At 38.5% G+C, this 26,335-nt stretch overlaps 1 long non-coding RNA gene across 1 annotated transcript in view; it reads right to left on the bottom strand.

The window, feature by feature from the left end:
- Nucleotides 1–3,787: 3,787 nt before the first annotated feature.
- The window catches only part of LOC138067507 (uncharacterized), a 76,955-nt gene continuing 54,407 nt past the window's right edge, over nt 3,788–26,335 (bottom strand). The window contains exons 3-4 of the long non-coding RNA XR_011141598.1: nt 7,786–7,911; nt 3,788–4,895 (exon numbers count right to left, since the gene is read on the bottom strand). This is a non-coding gene — a long non-coding RNA (uncharacterized lncRNA). The remainder of the gene's footprint in view (nt 4,896–7,785; nt 7,912–26,335) is intronic.

The following is a 26,335-nucleotide window of genomic DNA, read 5'->3' as shown; positions in this document are numbered from 1 at the left end:
TGAATTGAAGTTTTTGATGCCGGGTATCTGCCAGGATGACCACCATTACTACTGCCTAGCAAAGGAAAAGAAGCTGGCCAAAGCCATTCAGCTGCTTCTGAGAACATATCTGTAGGAAAATATTTTTGCTGTAGTAAGATATTATTGAGACCTTTTTTCCCCTGAAATGTATTATCGCCTTCACGCTTTGAATCAGACACTGAAGTCTGGCAGGGAAGCTGGTGGTTTCTTTTGCAACCAGAAAGTTGGCCTCTGTGAACGTCATGAAAACTTGTTCTGATTTCGCCAGTAAGTCTTTGAAAAACTGCAGCTCATACGCTCAGCAGAGATATACTTAGCAACTTGAAAGTTCTGAAGGCCTGAGTTTCACTGACATTTTCCCATCCTCTTGGAGGCCCTTGTGCTGAGAATCTCTGTTCAGACCACCAAAGGTGGTTCACAGCAAGTGGGTTTCAAAGGAATGTTTAGACTACACAGGTACCAGAATATATCTGAGAAGGACACTTCCATATGTTCATTCTCTGTTACCTTTCTAATCTTTCAGTGATATGTTTTGACATATTTAGATTCCGCTCCTTTTCCCTCTAGTCACACTGGTGATGTAAGATGAAATTTAGTGCTAGAAAAATCTTTACTTAGAAAATGCTTTACTTAGAAAAATGTTAACATATCAAACAGCTTAAAATCTTCGTGCTCCCACAGTTAGTTACCACTGAGATAAGGAAAAAGGAGAGGAGTTCAGGGACACTTGAGGATCCACTAAAGAGCTGAAGAAACAAATATGTCAATATATTTCAAAATGAACCATTTTCACTCGTTACAGGTGACTCCTATTATTTTCTTTGAGAATGTTTTTTTATTATTATTATTTTCCTTTCTTTTCCGTTCTCCTCAGCTTCTAGGATCATATCCTTAAATGGTCAAGCCTGAACAGCTTGGAATCTGAGATCTGATTCTATCCAAGTTTCATTAATGCAAATAAAATGATTTTGGCAATCGTAAAATGATTCCATGGCACTCAAAACAGCTTCACAAATGCATCATAGACATATTCCAGATTTGGTACAGAGAGATAAGAAGACACTTTAATCCTTGGAAAGAGCTACAATACAATCAGTTCCTTTGGTAATTATTATGAAGGTCAGTTAAAGCAGGAGAAGATCCATCTCAGCACTCCTTTAGCTTAATAATTTACATAGTCTGTTTGGAGACAGCACATTTTCGATTCAAATCCAGTTCCTCACTCGTGCTTAGATTTTAAACAACTTTAAAGATTAAGGTATGTTTAGATGCAGATTTTATCTTTGTAATCACCCTTCTTTTGTCTTGTCAGAGCCGGTAAGGATGATATACTAAGAACCAAACTGTTCATATAAGGTGAACTGTGCAGTCCTTGTAAAGGTAACATTTCTGCTAACTTCAGTGGGAGATTCACCCAACATGACTGATTCTATTCATTCATACCGGTTATGTGTTAATCATCTTTCACTGACATCAAGAATCCACCCTAATGTATGCTAATATTACAGAGAATGAAGCCCAAAACAGTACACTGAGAATTCAGTCTTTCATGTCATCAGAAATGTGGCAGGAACTTTCTAGACAACTGACTTCAGCCCCAAGTCAGAAGACCCTATATAGATATATGTATTTAAATATACACAAGGCGGCTTCTCAGCTCAAGGGTCATGAACCGCTGTGAAGGGCTTTGCCCACCTTATTTCCCAAATATTTCTAATGAGGAAGTTGTCCAAGTACAAAAAAACCTGCAGAACAATTATGTACATACACAACACAGAGGTTAGGGAGGAGAGATGGGATGCAACAAAATCCAAAATGAATTATGGGTGATTAACATACATCTTGATAGACAGGCATCATTACTAGTTTATATCACATCCCTGGCAGTATTGTCAGGTATTCATATATACTAGATGGAATCTTAACATAAAAAGAGCATTTCAAACATTTAGACAGGAAAGAAGCCTTCAGGTCTGAAGGTAAGGCTGATGGTGGAGACTGACAAGTGATTCTACCTAAGGAAAGGAAATATATGCCACAATCTAATAGTTTGCCTGTGGTGAAAGCTTACCCAACAAATCATGACAATGAGCACAGCAAGGAGGTTACACAAAGTCAGTTTGATTAGCTAGGAAGAGCCATGGTCTGTAAGGCTCTTAAAGGTCAGCAGTTGGACCTTGAGCTTAATTTAATAGGCTATCAATGTAATTGAATAAACATAGCATGGAGAGTGAATAGTGAGGAGACTAGAAAACTAAGTGAGCAGTACGGTTCTGAACAGCCCTTAGAGACCAGGCAGGAAGAAGAGAGGATCAAGAGGAGGGAGGTAGAAGAAAGATGATACATTAATATTCAAGTTTGTTTTTACTGCAAACATGAACTGGCAGATAATGAATTCTGGACCTAGTTGCTGAAATTCATACTACCTTGTTTTAGAAAAGTAAGAAATGAATAATTAATAAATCACTTCAAAATTCAGAACTTCCACCTCCTTTCCAGAGGTAGTTGTTGGAGAGGTAGCAGCAAGCTAACAAGAGGATAGCTTGCTCACAGTGCCCTTCTCAAATTGAAGGCTCATACTCATCACTTCAAGATTTTCCTGGTAGCACAGTCAGAAGGAGACCTGAGATGTAGCCATACTCCCCCCCATCCCAACCTCACTATTCCAGCTCTGCTTTCAAGTGTCAATTCAATAAAATTCAAGTGTCAATTAGGACATGGAAGTGGAGTGGTCACAAGATAATGCTGTTTATAAAACAATCAGAGTTAACTTTATGGATGGTTGGAAGATGAGATAAGTCACACTTAGAACAGGGGGGCACCCAATCTAGAGACTTTGACTCTCCAAACTGGCGTGTTAATCTTAGAATCACCTCATGCAAATAAATATTATCAGAGAACATTGAGTTCTCCAGAAAAGACAACAGCTTTATCACAGAAACAATAAAGAAATAAACTGTTTCAGGAATAAGAGCCGCAAAAAGGTATGCTCATGATTAGAAAAACACATTTTGACTTTTCTATCTTCAGTTATCAGTAGCTGCTAATCTGATACAAATGAGATACTAATAAAGATGCAGCAAAGTGAGTAAGAAAAAAATAAAGCATCAGGATCCAATGGCATGAAGCTGAAGATGGAAAAAACTGAAAAACAAAACAAAACAAGAAAAAGCCCCAAAGAATCAGAAATCCATCCAAGAGCACTTCCTTTACTACATCCCATCACAGGCACCACAGGTCTGGTTCCAATGCTGATCCACCTTCTGTCAACCAGGTGTTTCCTTACCCAGCTGGAATAAGCATTAGAGGTTTTCAGTATGACATACACATACATTTTGGATAGAACTATCAACTGAACAAAGAATGTGCACTTTTTTTTTTCATAATTCCATATGCAATTTAGCTGCTGTTTTCAGAAAACCTCAGCCTTCTTGTCTCTTGGTGGCAAGCACACAAACAGTATTATTTCTGTTAAGATTAAAAGGCAAATTTGATCATAAATCTAGACTTTCAAAACAGTATTTTTCCAAAACTGAAACACTCAGATGCATATTTGCACAAGCATGTGGAATGCATATCTGTTTTAGTACCATCAATGATCTTATCTTAAAGCAGTTAAATATTCCTGCATAGTGCATGTGATGCAAGCTCTAGAGCTATGTGCAAGTGCACAGAAACTGGGAATTAAAATGGGTGACTAGTCAACAAGCTGACTACTTTCATTGCCCAATGAATACAGAAGATGCAGAAGAAGAAAACCATTACTGAAGAAAATGAATTTTTTTAATGCATTCACTTTACAAAAAGATACATGATAACTTTGAGAGAAATAAATATATCTGTATGAGTAAACCAATATAAATATACAGAATGTTTATTTTAGCCTAAGCATCCCAAAATCACATGTAAAAGTCTAAGCCTCAGTGGCACATATTAGCAAGCAAGAGTACTATGAAATTCCAGTCTTCGGAAAAGGCTACACAGCCACAATTCTCATTCATTTTTCCTAAGAGCAGCAATTATTCTCCACGTACAGGAAGTGCTCAGGATCTAGTCCTGACACTGCGTGATCTCTGTCATTATATAACTCTTTATAAAACAGAAGTGCTGCCATTCTGCCAATAAATCGATTAAATAAACTTTGTGGGTGGGAGGTGAAAGCTGATTTTCTGTGACAGTGACTGTTCAGAAAGCAGCTAACAATACTGCCAAGGAGGCAGACAGCCTAGAAGGAGAGAATCACACAGGTAAGTAAAATCTTACACCCTTAGTTTTTCCTCTTGTCTCCTTTCCTGGGCCCTTTTCTCAAATTAAGGGTACACGGCATGCAGTATCAAGTATTAGAGATTTTTATTCTCTTGTTCTTATAACAGCTTTGATCTCTAAGACTAAAGAGACATTTAGGCAAATTTGCAACATATTTGGTGGAGTACAATGCATCTCTTGAGATAATTAGTCATGTTAGAAGAAATCCTCATAGAAACATATACCTGCTTCTTGACCTGAATATACTTTTCCTTCAGTGTACTTTCACGAAGGGTATGCTAAGGATTAAATGAGTTTCTGATTACCCAGGGCAAGGTCAGTGAGACCATCATTGCTGTCCCAAGCAGAATAATGGCTCTATCAATAACAGTTAGATCACGGTTAGTAAGTGGAAGATAACAAGGGGGAATGGGAGGTCATATCGAAACATACTGCAAACTTCTTGGCTTACAAAGATGTTCTGCAGCAGGGCTCGCTATTTCCACCTTGTCCGTAGAAAGAATCTATTTTTTTTCTACGCATTTAAAGTGATTCAGTCTTCATCAGATGTTCATTTTCCTGTCAATTTCAGGCAAATAAGGGCCAAATCCTGCTGTGTAATTGAGTTCCTGCAGCTCAGAAAAAAAAAGAAAATGAGGCCAGAACTAACTGAAGAATATTGTACTAGAGATAGATAGCTTTGTCCCAAATTTCCTTGATTAAGAACAATGAGATAAGAATGCCTGGATTTATTCTTTTTCAGCATGTTGCACCCTCACAGCTTTGCAAAGATTCAGATTCAAGGGGTCTAGATCGTCCTCCAGAGCATGCAAGATAAGGTTATGGCGGAGGTATCACCCTTTGGCCCTCCCATTTGTATAGCTGAATACCTACTGCTTTTTTTCTCCTTGGGTACGTAGATGAATAAAACAGCTTGACCTCTATACGCTCTCCAAAAAACTTATCTCCTCTGTGCAAGAAACAAATAAATTCCTAAATCTCATGTTTAAGTGCCTGGAGCATTTTCACCTTTCTAGAGCCCGGCAGCCCAAGCCAACTCAAAGGCAATATAACAGTATCCCTGCCCTGCAATTACTGACACTCAGGGAATAAATGTGCTGCTCTGCAAGAGCACTCCATGAAGGAGTGAGCAGTACTATGTCAGCTGAATGCCACTCTTAAGTTCTTATCCAGTCTTTGGGTCTTGCTGGCAAGACCAGCAGCTGTAACTAGAGCTTTAACTAAAATTTTTATAGTCTTAAGATGGACTGAAATGTTATAATAGATTATGGTCTGTGCTTGCATTAAAACTTTCAATAAAACATTTATTTTCCAAGTGTTGCAGCTGTTTAGTCTCTAAATGCTAAAATACTTAATCGAACACAAATTACTGGGCTTTAAAGGTCTAATTGAACCCTCCTAGAAATTCACCTGCAGCATTTCTCTGTGCTCTACCCAACCTCATTTTGTGGTATAATTTGTGGTTTGCCCTCTCTCCTAGTATGTGGTAACCGAGATTGACTGTCTGACTGAGCAGCGGTCCCACCTCATGGGAGAGTGAAGCCCCATGCAAAGGCATGCACTGACAGCCCCACCACAGCCTCCAACCCTGCTTGCGAGACCATTGAGTTCCCAGTAAGGCCCAGGGTGATGTGACAACTTCCTTTCCCACATGACTAGATGATAAGGAAGTCCAAAAGGATTATTTGGCTACAATATGGGTCACAGTACAGCAAAGATGGAGAACTGCTATGGTGGGCTTTGCCATCTCTGATTTCAGAGGATGTTTGACTTCTCAAACTCCACTCTACACATCTTGTCAGCAAGGTTTGGATAAAACCAAGAAAAATGTATGCTTTAAACATATCAGCACTTTCGTAACAGCATAGCATAACTGGTTTAGTTTTATGTTGTTGTCTGCTGCAGCTAACTGTGCTTCTTTATTCTGAGCAATGCGGTTTTTCTGCGGTCTGGCGTTATGGCTGAGGTGGAATCAGAGATATATGTTTGGAAATGGCTTCAGTAAAAAGAGAAGCATTTTGTGAAGATGCTGGGTTAAACAATTGCTATAAGACTATTTTTCACCTAGAGAACAAAAGAAGCTTATGAAAAATCATCAACTCTGTCTTCTCTCATTAGGTACTGTAAGACTCTTGCACAAATGATTATTTTACCACTCTTGACCTCTACTGAGCAATTCAAATTTCTTACATGCTACCATGCACTGGAGCTTCAGCTAAACAGGAAGGAGCAAGGGCTTTCCCTCCTTTTTATTCTACCAGTATCATTGTCTATGATTATCTAAAGAGCTGCTATTTGGATTTGTGTTCCATCTGACCCCAGTTTATTTAAAGACAAAGAAGTGGCAGTTCTCACAAAGGAGTTCTCCCTTCCAGCCTCTCCAATGTTCTGTAGACGCACAAAGAACAACGACAGCTTCACCAAAAAGCCATTATTTAGGTAGGTCAGTCTCAGTGCTGCACCGTTTTTATCCTGCTTCTCATTACTGGCTTTAGCAGTGAGCTCTCGCAGACATGCGTTGCCTGCATGCCTGCGATTACAGAGACAGCACGAGAGAAATCCACAACCAAAGAGCCAAACACCAAAGCTATACAACAAGAAGCAAGGTCTCTCCGGCAATAGGGGCCCAGAGATAAAACCCAGGGCTGGCAGTTGATTTACGGTTGTGCAGGAAGGAGCAAGACCTAAGAAATCAATAAATGCAAAGAAAATAACATTCTTTTCCCCTTACACATACATAGTCGCACACACATCCAAAGTTAACACACCACTACTCTTTGCATCAGTGCAAATCAGCAGTACCTTTGAGGAAGTGTTTTAGTCTACATGGGTATCATTTAGTTCTTTTTAGAATTATCTGTAGTTTAGACAAACATATTTCCTGATATCTTCAACTTGACTTAAATATATTTGGTTAAGAGATGACCAGGTTTCTACTTGCTTGGATATTTTCTGGCTAGCCTTCCTGCTTCTCTTAAATCTTGATAGTTCATATGACTTACCACACCCATCCTTCAGCTAAAATCTCACCCTCTCAATGCAAATATCCAGTTTTTTTAATTATTTGACACTTTATGCTGCTTTTTTTTTGTGGGGGGAGGAGGGCATGAGGGACCAATGACAGAGTCAGAAGTACCAGCTGCAATTTTCAATATTTGTCTTTGGTAAAATTCTCATTCCTAGGACAGATATAGCTGGCTAACTAATTCTCTCAGTAGCTATCAAATTAAAATAACAAGTATTTATTTCACAACTAAACAAGGTGAGGAAGAAGTTCTACATCAAAACGAGGTAAGTCTCAGTGCAGTAATGTGTTTGTCAAGAAAAGTTCAGGTTAAGTCTGCACAGAGCTGCCCACTGGTACAATATCTAGGTAGGTACATTTTGAAGAGACTGGCAATCTCTTCAAAACAGCAACTACAAAGCTGCTCCAGACCTCACTATCCTCTACTTTGTTGAGAAGGTACAATCAAACACAGCAGAGGACATTTCACATACCTGTTCCCAGAAGATCCCAGTATAGATAATTATGCAGAAGATACACCGGATAGTCCAGACTAGATAGGTCATTGGAGAGATTTCAGCTGCTGTCAGCACGTTATGTTTTAAACCAGAATTCTTTTTCTGTTTTTCAGGAGGAAGAAAAGAATTACAGTTTTAAAGTTTTACCTACTGGCTAAAGAAATTTCTCATAAAAACATAATGGCGTGGTTGGTCACATTGTGTATTTTCCTTCCTAGAAAATATATTCTGACTACATTGCATTACACATTTTTTTTCATAACACATATGCATTTTAAAAGTCACAAGCCTCTATTAATGGAGTACACATAAGCAGACGTTTGCACATATAGTCTTACAAACTTGCGATCACCAAAAGATTCAGTCCCACACTGAATATCATATGCTCGTTTGCATTCTTTCATTTTTTTTAACAATCTGGTATTTCAGCATTGCCAAAGGATTAAAACATCCCCAACCCTGATCCCACCGAGCTCTGGGATTCTCTTCCACTCAAAGAAAAGGTCACCCTGCAATACGTTACTCTATTCCATTTCATTCTGAAAGTGGTTTTCTCTCAAAAGATATTTCTCAAACACATGTTCCCGCTCCTCAGTTTGCGTGGTTCTTGCACTGCATCATCTTTGGCCATACACTAGGCTTATTCAGATAATCAATGGACCTTTCAAACAGTCATCTCCTTCCTCTTTCCCACACTAGTCTGGCTGAAATAGAATGACAGCTTGCCTGCCCCCAGGGAAATTAAACCGTCGATCCAAATCCTGTAGAGCTGTAAGAGGCCACTTCTCCACCAGCTCTCTCCCTGATTTTGACTGCACAGTTTGAATCTATCCTCAGAAGAGAGAGAAGAGCAATCAATAGTGTCTCTAAAGAAGATGCCATCAGCAGCACAGTAGCATTTAACCACTGCAGTGAACCACATGCTCCTGATTAATATGCCTGGGCAGGGGCCGATTGATTTGTCTGTCTGCACAGCATAGTAACCATGAACCTTAAGCTAAGCAGCTTTTTTCCTCCCCTCCTTCCCTGCACTTCTCATCCCTGGAAAAAAGGGAGCATATTGGTGAACACAGTGCTTAAATGCACAGATTGGCAGTAGAAATGCTGAAAGCTGATAGCTCTCTGTGAACTCAGCTCCTGAAGTAATGAAGCGCATGGCTAGAACTCCTAGAGACACATAAGGAAGAGATAAAAACGGTCTGTTAGATTACACTTAGTCTGTCTTCCTGGAGACTCGTACAAAACTCTTCTTAACAACGTATTCTTTAGGGCTGTGTTCAGTCCACTTTCAAGCGACTTGAGCAATTCCTCAGGAGACTATTCCAGAGCCTAACAGACATGGCTCTTGGTAACAATGTGGGTTTTTTATCTCTCAGCGCTATTCATTCTCGTCTTTCTTTTCTGAGTTTTCATGGTCTTATTATTCCACCTAAGACCCAATTCATGGGATCATTCAAAGTCTTTCCTTTCTTACACTCCTTGCTGGCATTTGCAGTCTCAGATATTTGCCACAGGAATGATTCTTATTGCCATTAGCTATTTTCTAAACAGTGCCACTGTATCATCAGCACTACACAAATGTAATCTCTAACCTAGCTCCCTAACCTAACAATTTCAAGAAGAAATAGAAATGGAAAGGATGGGACGGTTAGAAAAAGCAGTAACATAGAAGGGTTGGAAATAGAATTTATTACACACGGTACTGAAGAGAAAAGAGCCTATCAAGGAGTGTGATGTGGGAAAGACACTATTTAGCTCTGGGAAGATATTTCATGTCTACTCTTGGCATGGAGAAAGCTCCAGAAGGATTACCATTTAATTAGGGGAGTCAGCTTCTTTCATAGTCTTGCCTCAAGACTCTAATCTTTCTTTAAAAGTCAGCGTATACAACTTAATTAAGGCCTTGTCTAAGAACTAAGCAAAGTAAACTGTTGCCCAGAGTAGCCAGGAAGTGGCCAAAGGATCAAATAGCCATTCTACTCATTTTACCTAGGCTGGCTGCTGCTCCCATCCCCACTTAGCAAAATCTAAGGACAGTCATTTCGGGGCAGCAGTCAATTTAATCCCTCCATCGATCCCTCACAGGAACATCGAACTTGACTCTCCACAGCTATCTTCCCAGTACATCAGTTTCATTTATTTTCCTTCTCCTTTTCCTGATGATAGGAGCAGTCCAGTAACAACCTTGTTTCAACTCCTCATCCTTCTGGGAGGCAAAACTCAGTTTTGCTGGCGTGCTGAAAGGCTCCGAAGCATCCCTGTCTTCAACCGTTCCTCTTTTCTTCTTAGATTTTTTTCACATTTGAACGTATCTTCTGGATACCAAAAAGGAAACACAGCGTTCTATTGCAATTACCTCTACATAATGTACACCACAGTTTGCCCCCATGCAAACGGCCAGTGCACTACTTAAAACCACTGAAGCTCTCAAAGAAGTGCTTAAACAAAACCCAAGATGCATATATGTGATCCTTTGTCCCCTCTGCTCCTTGCCAAATCATTGACATTATAGCTTGCCAAGAATTTGTCTGTCTCAGAGAATGCTTCTGTTTCTGATTGTTTCCTACTCTGCATCAGCTCCTTTGTCTTCTTATAGGATAACTAACTGTGCATTTTTCCACTCATATGCTGGTAAGATATGTATTTGTAAAACTGATGGCCTCTCTGTGTGTACTGCTCCTTTTAAATTTACCCGCCATCTTCATGCCTAGTAAATGACTAAATGCCTAATCATCCTAGCTGCCTAGTAACATTTTGCTTATATAGTTCAGCACAGACAACTGAAGGAGATGAATGTGGTCTATATGCCATCTCAATCTCTTTTCCCTCCAACATTTGGGTTTTTCTTCATTGCTTTAGTAGTCTCTCAAAAAATATAAAGGGCTTTCTGACTGACAATATCTGGGTTTATTCTCTATGCATTTAAAAAACAAAAATTAGTATCCAAATTTGTGTAAAGCATGATATGCAGATGCTTTCTGTTATTTTCCAGTCCTTCATTTGGTTTCCAGTGTATCCAAATGTGACAAGATCTGCAGACTCTATTAAAAGGTTGTTTTAATCCCTTTCTTAGATCAGCAACGTGTCTCAAGTAAAACCAACTTCATACTACAGCACTTCACTTGAAAACAGCTCTTTCCAACTAAATACATTACTGTTCATTATTGCCCTTTTTGTCCTCTGCTCCTTCACCCACACTTTGATCCAGAACTCCATAGCCTTGAGCTCATATGTATGGTTAATTCATGTCTAAAATAGACTTTTTCAAGTCAGCAATTAGGGAAAATGCAAAGGAAAATAATGCCACTGATTTCTGCAAGCTGTAATATTATCTAAATTTCAGAGACAGGGATACATCTCTATAGCCAGTACCTTTGGAATATTAAAAAGCAATCTATATAATTATACCCTTGGGAACTGTCCCATATTTCAACCACCAGGTGGCAATTTCGTTGCATTATATGTTCCATTAGGTAGGCAATGGCCTAAATGGTCTGGAAAGACGAATGTATTTTCAGATGATGTAGTCTGAGAAGGACTGAGAGATTCTGGTGGCAGGCAGGAAAAATGTCTTTTAATCAGAGAGGAGAGCTGATCTCTTCACTGAAGTTGAATAGGTGTCCTTCTTTTATTTGTGGCTATTTTAGTGTTCACTCACAATTAGAGAAGATCCCTAACTTCTGAACCCAAGAACTATCAATCATTTGCATAACATTTGGTAATCTTCAGAGAAATCTTGACCTCACTGAAGTTAAAAGGAACTTAATTTCCATGCAATCAGGATTTTTGATCAAGATGGGGACATGAAGATAAATCAGTCCTCAAAAATCTGAGCTAAGTCTCCTCAGGCTTTTCCTAAATGGAACCAAACCTGACTTTTTTGGACTACACTCTTTTTGAAACGACTGCATAAATCTCCCCAAACCTTAACATTTTCTTTGGAAGCATATTGTATTCCCTGAAGTCTCTGGCATCTCTCTTCACTACCCAGAGGTGCTTCTCTTCATCTCCTCTTCTGTGTAGATCTCCTGGCTCTGCAGGTGAATAACAGAAAGAATATACCCCCTTTCACAAGCTATATCGTGGGGGAGGGGGAGCACAACTCTTTCTTCCTCTAAATCATTTCATTCTTTGCACACAACATAACAAAACAACTAATGACACCCTTCCCAAGCAAGCTTATATGGCAGCAATGAACTGTTCTGTACCACTACATGCATCATATCCAACTCTGCTTTGAGCCCATTTCCAAAGACAGATGGACACTACAAAACCCGGAGTCTAATTTAACTGTGCTCCATACTCACTAGTGTTTCTGAGTTAAGAAGCTTAAGATTACTTAAGACCTGTCATTTCTTATTTTGTCCATAAAATATACTGATTATCAATCTGCTTCTGAATTGTTTTTGCTTAATGTCTAAAACTACATGGTTTTGAGATCTCAGAGAGGGAGGAGCCAAGGTTTAAAATACAAAGCAGAGCTCAAAATTTCCAAATATTCTATGTCGTTGATACTGAGGTTAAAGCCTTTACCTTATCTTGTATTCCTTCCAAATTCTCCAACTGCCTGGAAGGAAAATTAATGTATCTATTTCATGTCAGTGTTTTTATTCAATATTGCAAAGGTGACATGAATATAGTAGCCCTATAATGAATACAGTAGCCATAAAAGATGTTCCAGTCCTGGGACTTGTCCCATCTATTTCCACACTAGTTATGGTGATGTATACCCTCTCCGGTCTCCACAGGTTTCTGGCACCCTCCAGACTGGAAGTAATGTGTGGGATGTTACCTTTCTCATACCACACCCAAGTAGCCTGAAGCACATGGTAACATCTAACAGCTCCAAGGTGCTTCATGAAAAAAAGATAAACTAGTTGAGGGACTTCCCAGGGTTTGCTAAACTCACCAGCTGAATCAAACTTCCCAAAGCTAACACTCTCATATGCAGCTGAAAAAAAAAATTCCCACTGCTCATGTTATTTCTTAACACCTTTCTTCTGGGATTTTCCAGTACAGTTAAATCTTTAGCTCTCCAGAGTCCTAGAGGAAGTTTTGATAGAAATGCATCGCACCTTCAGATGAAAGGGTATAAGTGAACACACTTTTTCCAAATCTCTCTTTGGAACAGGAGAAAAGATATATTTGTGTGACAAGGCTATTTTCAACCCATCAGCAATTAAAGATGAGTCATTCTCCATTTCCTGATCAAGTGTATCAAGCAAAAAAGTCATCTGGAAAGTTTCCTCTGATAGCATATCCTCTGGAGCTTAAGTGTCAAATGTAGCACAGGTTTCCAGAGGAGCAGAGGGGAGCAAAGTGAAGAGAGAAGCAGGAGCTAACTTTGATGGAGGAGCAGTAATGGCTCCTTCTTCAGCCAGCAGGATGTCAGCTTGGGTGATCATTTCAGGAGTTCCAGCCATATTTTCAGCAGTCCCACGGAGCCTCTACAGAGACTGTTTACCTGTAGAGTAAACAGCTAAACACCTGTTTACCTGCTCAATTACAGCAATGACATCCTGGCCACCTGATTTTTAACTAGCCCATTTGTAAAGATAATTTTGGATGACAAGCAGCAAACACGTGAATGATGGTCAGAATCATGGTTCTAGTAGGACAAGCCAACCTGAGAGTCCAGAGCAGTAAAACGGTGAAAATGAAACTATATATGAGTATAAATGAGTAACCTTGCAGCTGACCAGTATCAAGTACCGCTTCCTTCTTTTCAAAAAACATAAAGCTACATATGCCTCTGAAGTCCGCAGGTCTACTCACAGGCATTGTTGGGTATGAAAATGTTTAGCAACCAGGCTAGCAATCTGAAAAACTTACTCTTGGGACAGCTGCTTAAAATAGCTATTATCAGACTCATTGACAATGCTGCCTTTAGCAGTAACTGCATTATAAATTCCTTCAATTTCATGCATATGGTATTAATTCTATCACACTTCACTTCAGTGGAGAACAACCACTTCTACCCTTCTACTGCCATACTTGGAGACTGACAGCTGTGTAAGAGACCGCATGCAGCTGGTACATATGGCCAGTGAACAAACGAAAGATCAGATTCTGTTCATTAACTGGGAAGCATTTGCCAAAGGATATACCATATTTGTTTTGTCTCCTAATCAGGAATGTACCAGTCACTATTCATTGATTAAAATGGGGAATTTAAGAGCAGAAACACATTTCCTAATACCTTTATCAATGTCTCCCTAATGTTATTGCGTATGAAAATTTTAGAGTTGGAACAGAGAAGAAAATACTTTTTAGCTACATGTGAAGATGGATTCCACCTACCTCAATCACATTTCATAGACAAATTCTGATGCGTAAAGGATGGCTTCTGATTTCAAACTGTTTTTGACTCCTAGTGGCTTCCTCCTTTTCCTCCAACCCTGTTGGCACTATTCGGTCTTCTAGAAACACTCTTAAAGGCTTATACAGAAATGCTGAATACAAATATTCAATATTCAATTCAGAAATGCTGAATACAAATATTCTTCAGCCTAGAATACAAAAACTTCTCTGTTGCCTTGAGTAATCACTGCATATTTTTACTACCTTACAAAAAGAAGAGTTGTCTTCTGAAGACATTCTAAAGGCATATTTTCTTCATTTACTGTGAAATATATTAATAGCAATGCTATTTGTAAAAAAAAAGTATAATATGCAATATACAATATGCAATATAATATAATATATAATATATTATATATGTAATATATTATATAGATACTGTATATGCTATACTCTCATAATATACTATACTACATATTGTGCTAATATATATGCTGTATACACTATATATACTATATGTATTGCACTATGTACTACATAGAGGGAGAGTTCTCAACAGTCTGGGCAATTTCAAAATATATTTCATATTTCTGCATGATTAACATCACCTAATTCCTTCATAAAAGATCACTGCTGCTTAAAGAAAAATAGCTTTATCTTTAGACATGGAAACCATCTACAACAACAGAGAACATGTTAAGGAAACATGGAAAGGTTTGTACAAATACTAAAATCGTTACAAAGTGAAAAGACAATTCCTTTACCAATTTGCACCTTTTAAGTGCAGATACTAGAGAATTTCCATTTGCAGCTGACATTTCAGATATTGCAATATGACTCCCTCAGTACCATTGTCTGTAACAGAAGATGAGTTCTTCAGACAGACCAAGTGCGCTCACTCAAATATCCCAATGCCTCATAAAAGCATTCCCAGCATTAAAAGCCAGTGGGTTTTAATGGCACAGAGTACAGTCTTCAGGGCACAACAAAACAAATTGTGCATATTACAACCATTAACAAGAGAACCCTATATTATCCCAGAGATGAAACATGTCTGCTGATTCATTCTCCTGAATAGCCATTTTTCCAAAAATGTTTTTTCATACAATATAAGGCTTTCTGAGTTACAAGGTAGGTACTGGAGTTGTTATGGAGGTCAGTTGTCTTCCTATTTTAGAAGAAATGCATTGAATTTTCCTTTATCCTATAAACTATAGGATCCTATATCAACTACCCTGCTTCAAATGTCAGATATCTCTGAAGTATGAAGAAGTAAGTTTTAGCTTTATCAAACTCATTTAAATCTAATCTTTAGAAAACAGTCTTCAACTCAACAAGCAGCACTTGAGTTGCTGCGGTTCTTGTGTTACCTCCTTTTGCAAGAGCCCTTCATTGCTTCATCTTGTGACTGGATACCAGGTATATTTTGTTTTGTGCACTCACTTTATTTTCTAGGATTAAAATCAGTAGGATAGAAATACAGCATAACTTCATAACTGTTTGATTTAACACCCCCAGACTGTTTAACCAGCCATTGCTCCTAGGAAAGAGCCTTCTATTTCTCAGACTTTTTATGGGGTTGTTTCTCCTTCAAAGATCCCCAATTTTGAGCCCCATCAAAAGGATGTTTCCTGTTAAGATGCTAAAGGTTTTTCTCAAACGCTTGCTACTCAGTCATCTCAGACCAAAGTGAGCGTAGCTTTCTCTGTTGGGGAGAAAAGACTGAATGAGTTGCCTTAAGAGGAGTATATTTCTCTTCACACAGCTGGACGTGTTTTCCTTCAGCAGGCTCAGGTTTTAAAAGAATCTCTTCCTATATCTTCATTTTATACTCAGCAGTAGTTCTTTTCAACACATAAACCACTAGCTAATCTGAAGAAGGAGCTCTGCTCTTAATCTAAAAGCTTCTGGTATAAGAACATTTAAATCCATCAACAACTAACCACAATGCTTTTTGGGAGCATTTTCAAAAACTTCTAGAAAGAACTGAATACTACGAGTGTACACCAGTTTCCTTGTAGCTGTAACTTCCAAATTATCCAGGGGGGTTTAAAAAGACACATGTACTTTGTGTTTCAGTTATTGTTAATTTTTTTTCTATCTTTCTTACTTTTTTTTTCTCCTAGGGACTGTGTTCTGAGCCACCCACCTACTATTCAGTTTTCTATGATGTACATATTTGATTAAGATTTTTCCTCAGCTTCATTACTTTCACTAGCAATATTTCCACTGTATACCAGTTCCCAAAAGTCATAAGACTGTGATTTACCTTTTTGGTTACAAGCCTCTTATCAGGCAGGCTGCTCAGCTAAGGATTTTTCTTAACATATTTTTGTTTCTATTGCCTGGCAGTGTTACTCCTAACAATAGACACCTGTCGTGTGTCTCTAACTTTTTAAGGCTGTTTCCCTTAAAAGCTACACCATATTCTGGGACTGAATCATTCAAAACTGACAAAATAATTATTTTTTCATTTTTCTCCATTCAGAGTTATTCCTCTGCCTTTCATACAGGCCTTTCTACTTGACTTTTACCCATACTTTTTTGGTCCTGCTAGCATACATTGCACGATGTTTTGATTTTCGGGGATCTCATTTATGAGTTCCCTTAAATAATCACCCACTAGATGGTTCAAGTCTCCCTTATGATTCATGAATGTCACATCAGCTGTTAAGGTATTGGCAATAATCTTGCATTTCTATAATAAAGCGCTAAGTGATTGTAAGCAGGGGTGAAATGGGCTATGAAAGTATTTTTATTACCAATGTGTAGCTGTTTTTGGCATGCTTCAAAGACATACAAACCATTTCATCATCGCTACAATTGCATAATGAACCCTGGCAATTGCAGGGAGGGTGTAAGGGTAGGGCGAGGGCACAGTCTGGACTCCCAGCGGGGACAGATACACAAACAGAAGGCACACTAGGGTCGATACTGAGCGTTCATTATCTCTGCGTCTGAGCGGGGGTTCCCCAGCAATTTTCTGATCGAGGCAATAATGGACAGGGAGAGTCCCTGGCACCGCTGAGCATCAGTCCATGGTGAGGAACACCGGGCGGGCACTATATGAGGTTTTTATGTGATATACACATGCTCAGTGAACATATTGAGCTCATCGCTAATCTCTATTCAAAGCCCAGGTGCAGCGCCACACTGGCACAGGTTCAGCCGCATGACTATGGGTCAACATACCCTGTTGATGCTCCTTTTCCCACGGAACAGTCTGGCTAGCTTCCATCGCCTATCTCCTCGACGTTCTTCCACATTTTCCCATACAGAGGGACAACAGTAAAAGAATTTACTGGGACCAATGACAGTACTGGAAAATAAATGTTTGTTCTTTGGCCAAATTTATTACATGATGAATTATAAAATTATTTAGTAATTTGGCATTTAGTGGAGTTCACTCATTTTATCACTATATTCACCTGCCCATTCTGACCATGTAAGACATGGAAAGAGAGGCCTCACGTTTTAATACTGTCAATTTCAAAATAATTCAGGGATGGCAACGTATCATGGAAAGTCTTGAGATGTCCAATATTATATTCCTTACTTTCCCTTACAGAAATGAATGGAGTGTCAAAATAGAATAGATGTCATCACCAGGTTTAACTCTAGTGCAAAAAGATACAATTAGTCCTCTCATCAGAAAGTACATACCTAGGCACTAGGGGTTGTGACAGTCCGGTTCTTTTTGGAGAAATCCCTGTTCTTTCACCCCAGAGTTAGCCATCTGGGAGTTGTGCTCCCAGTTGGTTCTACTGGAACTTTCTCACCTTACTTCCCTTAAAAGTCTTCATTCTATTTTAGAGCAAGATGAGACATCACCATGGAAAAAAGAAATTCTAAAATAAAATGCTGTAGATTTCCTGCTCACTGCATGACTACCTAAAAAGAAGGACTTACCTTCAATTCCTCACCCTGAAACTTATAATGTATCTTTATATTTTCTTTGTGTGCAACATATAGAAGCATTGAATAGATGAATAACTATCTTGTTCAAATTCTTGTCAAATTTGTTCTTCCGTCAAATTCTTATTTGGAGGAAGAAGCACTGTGATAATATAAGAACACAAAGTTGAAAATAAGCATGAAGGCAGATGGCCAGGCTATATACTGGAAAGGGCTATTGTGTCATCTTACCAATATAAATTTGTAGTCCTTTCTTCTCATAGAGAACTTCACTGTTATTTTCATGTTTTCAAATTTTTAACACCCTTTTGATAATAGAATTCTAGTTCTTTATGTAAGTCAAAAGTCTTATTCCAGCATATGCAAGAAATTCCACTTTTTTGCTCCACACACACTGGTGTCAGCTCTACAGTACCTCAGACTGGGCAAAGGATCAATACTGTTTCAGAAACAGTAACAACCCATTCACCTCTTAAATCCCACTAGAAGGGGAGTCTGCTGAGGTTCACGGGTAAAATTCAGTCTCAAAACAGAATGCTTAGAGGCTCTACTTCTCTGCATATTAGATCTTTTCATAGACGAAATCATCCCTCTTTTCCTTTAGTAGCTGTCCAGCAATGAAGTAGCCAGATAAATTTTGAAAATGTGAGCTATGAAGGTGTACACCTCTGGAACTGTGGGTCCCTAAAGGTCTTAACAAAGGCCAGACTCCCAAGATTTCTTCCAACTTTCAGCTTGCGGCAAATATACAAGTTCTTATGTTGCTTCTCTATCCTCTGTGTCCAATCAAGTCATTAAAAACATTATGTTTTGACTGAAGCACATCAAAGAGCCCATCAACATAAAAATGCTCATAAGGCTTCCCTTCACAGTTACGAGCGCTTGCTCCATAAGAAAACATGACAAAACATTTAATCTGGTTATCAGTCATTTAAACTCATATGTATGACTTAAACAACCTACAAATAGAGCATGTCTATTGCTATGAAACAGCACATTTTTCTCCAAGCAGCTTGTCTCACATCCAGACCTCTATAATTATGGTTTTGTTACACTCAACTGAAGCAATTCTTGGAGTATAAGATAATTCCTTTTTACAGAACCATCTTAGCGTTTGATTTGTGAATATTTGCTGAATGCAGTCACACTGATGACTGTTATCTTTTTCTAATCTTACTACTCCAGTATCTCCGGGAGTTTTTTTTGCCACTGCTGCTATTTCTGCATCCATGGGAATGCCAACAGAAAGAGAAAGGACAGCACAGAACCGCAGAGGTCATTACAAGTGGTATTTTAATCTGCTATATGCTACCTCTTTTTGTGGATGAACACGCTAGAGGGGACAGCGTTTACAACTCTACAACTATGACTACAAACAGATGTAATTTCAGATCAAGTTGAATTTTTCCATTCCTCTTTAGTGGTTTACTAATCCAGTTTAAAATATCAATGTCAGAAAATTCCCTTTCATTTATTTTCAATTAAAAGATCAGTCAAACTATCAAGCAGTAAATATAACTGTAGAAAATGACCTTGCAATCATTCATTTCACTAACAGGATTGCTATATCATTATGTCTAGGGCTTCAAAAAGCAGTGGGTTCCCACTGATAAAGGAAAATTCTTCAGAACATACATATCCCACTTCTCTCCCCAGATCACAGCATGCTCAGTCCCACCTCCACTTCCACTCCACCAGCACCTGTGGCAGGGCCGCTCTTCACTCTCAGCTTAACCAAGCTGTCCTGTCATCATTAGGATTTGGATTTTCCTCAGGAAAAAGACCTCTCTTCATAACTCCCCTCTTCAATAGGCTCTCCATCATTATTAGTGATTACGGAAAAACTCTGAGGGATTTTCAGACTATTCCCTTCTCTGCTTCCCCCAGAACATGCTGCGTTAACATGTCAGCTTAAGAGCCTTTCCTCTCGTTTTTTTTTTTTTTTTTAATAAATAGCCTTTAGCTTTTCTCATCCTCATAGACAACCTCCTACTCTTATTTTTCCTTGAAAACAGTTTGCCTCCTAAGGCCCTCACCAACACTATTTAGTCTGTTTAAGATATGAATCACACCTCACTTTGCTGACTTGCTGCTGTTTGACAGGTAGGTTGTCCACTCTTAGTCATACCTGTTTGAAGTTATATTTTCACCAGAAGTTCTTTTTTCTTTCCTTATCCTTTGCCCGCCTGTTGCACAAAGCGCAAGCTGTGCAGTATGGCTTGTAGAGGCTTTATCGGTAGTGTGGATAAAGGCTCAGGAGCCCTGATTGTTGTTTCTCTTTTTTCAAATTCTTATCAGGCTATGTCTCAGCAAATATTGCAGCAAATATCGTGCTGTATAGAACTTTTTATTTCTCAGGAGCTCCAAAGCTCGGGTCCTGGGAAACTTATCCTCAGTCCCAAAGTGTAAAGGAACTGGAAATCCTGAAAAACTTTAACTTAAACACACATATGCAAAAGTACCTACTACATGTTACCAAGTTCTGAAGTACCTTAAAAATGAAAGCTTAAAATCAACTACATCTAAAATGTTTCTAGTTCAGGTCCTTTGTACATTTGCCCGCAGAGCTGGAGACTTTTCCCTTTCTGAGGTTTCATTTTATTTCTTTTGAGCTTATTAGCACCATTGAGGGGTCCTGGTTCTGCTAGAATTGTTATTATTATTCTATTACTATACTGTTAAAATAGACTTGCAAACTGTAAGAGGAACAATCTGGTTAGAGATTGTCTTGAATGCGTACTGATTTTAATAGCATTCATTAACATTAATAGCTTGCTGAGATAAAACAACAGAGGAAAAAAAAGAAATGTAGTATTAGCATGTGGGCTGCAGACACACAGCCTCCACCATCAATTCTCCTACAGATTTTTTGGAATTTTACTTTGTAGTACGGTGTTAGTGACATGCAGTTTCTGACATTCTAGAAAAAACTCTGTTTTTTGATGAAAGAGCAAATAAAACGCTATTACAGAATCATATACGAGAAATATAGTAAGCGAGGCCAGTACTTCCAAACCGCCTGTAATATTGTATAACTGCAATATTGCTGAGGGCCATTTTACCTTACTTCATGAATTAACTAAGGGTTCGAGTACTCCACCGTTAGAGAGAAAAGCCTCAAAGCAAGATATAAACACTGATTAGTGAAGGAAGAATATGTAATTTTTCTACCTGAACACATATCAATTTAATTATAAAAGTAGTTATAGCCAGAACTGCAGTTTTGAAGCAACCATTTTCAGGATTTTCAGATGGAAGAAAACAGGTAAGTTTAAAGGAGGAGTTTTTCCATTTTGCAACAGAAAGATTACTTTAAATTAAATCACACTGGAAATAATGATAATGGGTCACATTCCAGGAACATTCTGTGAAGTGATGGTAGCAGTGACCACCATCCCCCAAGGATAACACTGAATTTAGACCAGATTGCTCAGGCCTATGTTCAGTTGAGGTTTGAAAACCTCCCTGTACTTGCACATTTCTGTTCTCTCTTCACTTGTTGTAAGGCTTCAGCTTGGGGTACCTTCTGGAAGTTTTAAATAAAATTGGCATTACCAGGCATAGGAATCAAATCCGTGCAGATTCACATTTTGCAGAGTTAAAACTCTTTGCCTTTACTACTTGGCTACTTGGTATATAACTTTTAAATTTTAATTTGATGTACCTAATGCCTACACAGACAAGAAACATTTAAAAAAGGACCACTATGTGCTTTCAGCCAATTTTATCAAAACTTTTCATGATACAAGTCATATTTTTGTTTCTTTAGCATCTCTAGGTTTTTCTTTCAAATAAGTCCTTTTACTAGAAATGGTTTATAATCTTATTACACAGGATTCATTCTTCATCCTGTGTTAAGGCTTCATCGGTCCGTTCAGTTATGTTAATCAAAAAATCATGATGTAAGTCTTTAGAGTCTGCTATGACTTTTAAAGAGGACAAGCACCATGGCAGATTCTTTTGAATGAAATGAAAAGAGGTTGTCACATCCTAGAGCTATAATAAGACTGAGAATATTTTCCAGGTATAGTTCACCCCAGATAAACCAAATCTTTCCAAGTCATGCAAATAAGGATCTGCTGGCCTAGGGCATCTGTCCCACAACCCATGAGAGGCAGTGAAACAAGGTGTGTGTGACAATATGGTTTTCCGAAGCATATTTCATAACTAAGATATGCAAATATCCACACTCCACATAGTTGAAATAGTTCTTGTTCCCAGAGGTCAATAGACCTAATTTTATGAGGCTTCTAGCAAAACACAGCATTTGAAGGCCTAAGAGATTTACTGTCAGCAAAAATGTTAGTGAGTCAGATACAAAGGGATATAATAATTTGCCCAAGAAAGCTGCTAAACAGAGACTTGCAACCAGATCTCCTAAGTCATAGCCTTTATCTGACCTTCTTTCTTACTGTCACAGTAGATTTCATGACTTCGCTGTCACACTAAAATCAATGTGCATCTCTGGTATTTGAAGTCATCAGTCATCTTACTCTGCCTAATAATCTGGATCTACTCAGCGAATTATTTGGTGCGTGCATGTGTCGCTAGCACTTGCAATTTTTGGCTATGTGTATAGCATGCTCTCTATGACTGCACTGTGGAAAACTTCCACTTTTTTCCTCTCCCTCCCCTGCTTTTGGTTAGCAAAAATAATCACTGCAGATGATCTGACAGCAAATGATTAATGCAGAGAAGGGCAGCTTGTCTTTCACAGATCTACAATTGAAACACGCACTTATGCTTTTCCCCTTGCTTTGCCCAATCAGTTTAAAACTCATGAGCCTGAGCCATGTCACCTGTGAGGGCAGCCCCAGCCCAAATTAAATAGCCATCCATCCTCAGCCAAAAATAGGAAGTCCATTCCATATTCAAAGTCACAGTCTCCAGAAACAGAAAGAACAAAGCACAGCATTGTCTTATTACACCAAGAGCACAAGAGGAGTTGATGGGGTCCAAACACAAAGACATATTTTCCTAACTGCCCTGCCACCAGAAGCTTTAACGTAAGCTTTATTGTAAGCTTCAGTGATAGAGGGCAGTTAGGCATAAGCTAATAATATTCATAAAATTCCCTGAGATCTTTAAGTTCAACTATTTCATTTCTTTCCATGGCATGTAATGGTTTCAGATCTTAGAGAAAGTAGGTGGAATAAGTAGGGCAGAGAGTTGTTATGACTGTGCAATCATTGCTGAACTTCTGTGGCATCTGTTTCCCCAGATGCTATTTAACTGAGACAAGGGTCATACTCTTAGGTCAAATTAATAAAAGATAATATAGTTAGTTTTCCTTAATGACATGTCACTTCTTAGCAGAAAGCCTCAGTGAAACAATACTTTGCAAGCCCTTGAGGATACAGTCGTCATCTTGTGCCTATTAACTGTCACTCACACCTATGGCACCTTTCAAACAGTAATGTATTTGGGTAGTGCAATTGGGTGAACTGTTCATTCCGAACCAGAACCAAGAAAAGATTGATTCATCCCAAGGACTTGCAAAGGTTACAGGTCTGATATTGACTACTGTCTGTCTCTCCATTTCATTCTTCAAACTAGTGATACTACTGCCACAAAAGCACTAATGAATGGGAGTCTTTGCTTGTTCTCTACTACCTCTCTTTATCCAGTAAAATCAGGGGCTAGCTGCAGGAGTTCTAGCTTTTCAGCTCTATGTGAATAGGATCAAGTCATGAGTTGCAAGTAGAAATCAGCTCAGTATTGACTCTTCTTACCTCCTACTGGACATGTCCCTGGGATACCTAACCAGTGCAGGAGATGTAATGGGAGGCAAACTAGCTTGGAAAGGAAGATTGTGTAAGAATTTCTGGTTCAATGACTTGACAAGCTTGGGGGGAGAAGAGCTTTCAGTATGGCCTGCCTGTCTTTAGACAGATGCAGCTACTTCTCACTTCCCATGCAAACTACTCTGACAGTAATATCTGCACAGGTAGCTATGGATGAGCTTGCTAAAAAAGCAGCTCTTCCCTTACCCCTTGACTCCAGCCATAGGTTCTAATTCCTGCTCCTGATTTCACTTTCCAGTGCGAGTGTTTTACCTTCTCATACACTGCCATATAATTAAAACATTCCACTAGAGTTCATTTGCCAATCTTCCTCTCCCTCTCTCTCCTCCCCCAGATTCCTTCTGAACTGATATGTTGTCAAATGTCTTGTCTTATACTCTCTTGCCTAATCTGAAAATACAAGCTCTTTGGAGCAGGTAACATGTCTCTTTCTATGTGTCTAAAATGCATGTGATTTGATCCCACTCTATAAATGTTTTAGAATAATAGCAGTACCAGAAGATGCTTGTGTATCTCAAGTGTCAGGCCAAATAAAGGTGAACATTTTACACTCGAAATATTAGCTACTAGAGTCTTCTACTTGTAACATAATTGAAAGACATTACTGTAATTGGTTAGCAAAGACACCAAAGTTTCAGCTCAGGCCATTGCAAAATGAAAATGAATTAGGAAGCTATGGAAATGATATCTTAATAAGAATAATGAAATTCAAACCCCTAGTGCAGGTACAGTGTATAATTCATTACGTGGAAATTAGATGAGATATAAATGCCTCAAGGATATGAGATTATTGATCCGACATAAGTCATCTTATGTGAATGACAGAATGGCAAACAACAGTCATTTAAATGATGCTCAGTTCCTAAACCCAGTATTTTCATGGTGGGAGAGAAGAGAATTTAATGACCTGCACTGTCAGGCAAGGTCTTACTCACTTTTGGTGTTTTTTTGCTGTATTTTTTTTTTTGTATTAACCTAGAAAATATTTTCTGAGTCTGGATCATTTTTTAATTAATTCATTGGATCTGGAACTCATAGCAAAAAGGTTCAATCCCCAGTTCAGCCACAGTGTTAACCTCTTTATAACTCTGTTGCCTGCCTGTGATAGGAGTAACAATGCTTCTCTTTACTACATACAGACTGAGGATGCATTTGCTAATCTTCATGACATGCTAAAACCTTGCATCAACACTGGGTGATGATGAATGTAGAAAGCTACAAAAAATCTAAGATAAAAAAAAAGAAAGTATTAAGATTGAAATGTAGAAAACTACAAAAAATCTAAGATAAAAAAAAGAAAGTATTAAGATTGAAATCCACAGACCAGGCGTTGAGGAAGGGTTGATTCCTGGAAAAGGTTACCTCTTCTAGGGAACTTAGTTGAAAAGGTAGGCATTTTTTAGAAAATTGCCTCTTAGTTCTGGAGAAATTCAATGCCTCTCATTTATTGGAAGTGAAAATGGTTAACAAGGCTCCTGATCCTTCCCTATTCGGCTAGGCTATCTCTGGATAGAGAGTGAAGTATCTAACAAATAAAATACTATTTCTAAAAACCAAATTGTGCATTTGTGATCATTCATAACTGCACTGAACAGCTGCCTCTGAAGAGTATTGCTCGTGCAATTGAGTGCCAGGTTATACTTTTCATATTGAGCATTTACTGAAAACTCCTTGCTGACTATCTATCCAGATACTTAATGAGTAAATAAGTATAACTGAATGTAGTCTGATAATACTCCTCTGGGGTGGAGGAGAACTATTCGTGCTTTTCAGTATCTTTTAGGTATAACATGACTCAGCACCATACTCCAGTTGCAGTCTCAGTAGAACTACCTGCCAGCTCCACTCCTGGCTGCTCCAAAATTTACTTTGCTATTTTATTACATTGCAAGCTCATATCTAATTAAGATAATCTCGTAGAAGTTAGGCAGCGGGAGGAAGGAAGACTTCACAGAGTGTAATTGCCTTCAGAAGAAAAAGATTCCCTTGTGAATTTAACTTTGTCTGAGTGGTTTAAATATCTAAGAATTTTCTCCTCTTTCCCTCTCCTCCCCCCAAATATATCAGATGTTCCTTTTCTAAGGTTCAGGAAATTGTTCAAACGAGCAGCAAATGTTGACCACTACAACTGTGTTAAATCTATTTTTATATCTTTGCCTCATTTCCATGAATGTTTTTCCATTGTTGTTCCATTTGATACTTCTAAGCTATCACATTCGGACAGAGCTTTCAGTTAAAATACTCAGAGTTCCTGGAAGGAAAGAGCAGAGAAGCTGGCATGCCCCTTTTGAATCCTAGTCTTCTGTTTTTCAATATAACATATAATGAAAAGCATTAAAATTCATTTAGTCTTTTCATCATCCAGCTTTCACAGCGCAGATCTGATAGCACTGATGTAGCTGCTTGAGGAGTGCTTCCAGTTCTGTACCTCGATTTCCATTATTGACCCAATATGCTTTACAATCAGCCATTCTATGTGCTGTTTAAGGCCCATCTTGCATTTAAAC

The sequence above is a fragment of the Struthio camelus genome, chromosome 5, assembly GCF_040807025.1.
Source record: "Struthio camelus isolate bStrCam1 chromosome 5, bStrCam1.hap1, whole genome shotgun sequence".
In the NCBI taxonomy this organism is placed as follows: domain Eukaryota; kingdom Metazoa; phylum Chordata; class Aves; order Struthioniformes; family Struthionidae; genus Struthio; species Struthio camelus.
This window is presented reverse-complemented; position numbering and strand designations above follow the sequence as displayed.